At 23.4% G+C, this 1117-nt stretch overlaps 1 non-coding gene across 1 annotated transcript; it reads right to left on the bottom strand.

Moving 5' to 3' along the window:
• Positions 1 to 547: 547 nt before the first annotated feature.
• Positions 548 to 726, bottom strand: LOC138858858 (5.8S ribosomal RNA). Its single transcript, XR_011397883.1, has one exon. It is a non-coding gene; the product is annotated as a 5.8S ribosomal RNA (ribosomal RNA).
• Between the last annotated feature and the right edge of the window lie 391 nt (positions 727 to 1117).

Here is a 1117-nt window from a genome sequence, read left to right as displayed (position 1 = left end):
TAATATGCTTAAATTCAGGGGGTAGTCCCATATGAGTTGAGGTTGTATAAAATATATTTTAGATTGATTTGTTTATTTTTATTTAATTTTTTTGCTATTTGCTATTTTAAAGAAATATATTTTTATATCTTGATTACTCAATATTATTCAATCTTTTCATCCCTTTTTAAAATTCATAATATAATAATTAATAAAATTAACAACATTATTCCTCCACATATCATATATTTTTTTTTATTATAAATTTTTCTCAATACAATAGAGTGAATTAATTCTAGAATAAAAATTTATTTTATGCTAGACATTCCTCTTATGTATTATTTAATATAATTTAAATAATGTTGAAAATTTTTTCTTTTATGGGAATACTAAGATTCTCATTTATCATAAATTTTCGTTCAAATATGAGGTATTCAAGAATATATTTTCTATATTTCTTTTTATGCTATTAATATTATGGATTGAAAAATACAATCCAATAATATGCCATATGCTTAAATTCTATTAATTGACTAAAAGAATAAGCAACTAATTTAGCATAGTCTTACAACCCTCAACCATATGTAGTCCAAGCAGCACTTTAAAATTAATTAAAGTACATAACAGCATGGACCGCAATATGCGTTCAAAATGTCGATGTTCATGTGTCCTGCAGTTCACACGATGACGCACAGTTTGCTGCGTTCTTCATCGACCCATGAGCCGAGTGATCCACCGCTTAGAGTGATAATTTTTTTGTATTTTTTTAATTCAAAGTCAAAGAATTTTAATTTATTGAAAGTATTAATAATTAATCAATAATAAATTTTTAATACATAAGTTTAAAACATCTTTCAATAAATTGTAATTTTAAACCCAAACATTTGCAGCTGCGCATGTCTTAGGTCAACAAAAACAGTAATACCTTTTATATATTATTTTCTTCTCTATTTGTGCGTTTTCTTTTTTTAAATTTTTCAACATGTTTTTAATCACAAATAGAAAATACCATAAAAAAAAGGTATTACACACGTTAATGTGAACAAGTTAACTTATCATTTATAATATTTTATATAAATATCACAATTAAATATTATTTTCTATATAAATAATAAGTACAGCTATATGTTTAAAGGTT

This window comes from Bactrocera oleae, unplaced genomic scaffold, assembly GCF_042242935.1.
Source record: "Bactrocera oleae isolate idBacOlea1 unplaced genomic scaffold, idBacOlea1 ctg00000033.1, whole genome shotgun sequence".
Taxonomy (NCBI): Eukaryota; Metazoa; Arthropoda; class Insecta; order Diptera; family Tephritidae; genus Bactrocera; species Bactrocera oleae.
Note: the sequence above shows the minus strand (reverse complement) of the source record. Positions and strands in the feature narration are given on the sequence as shown.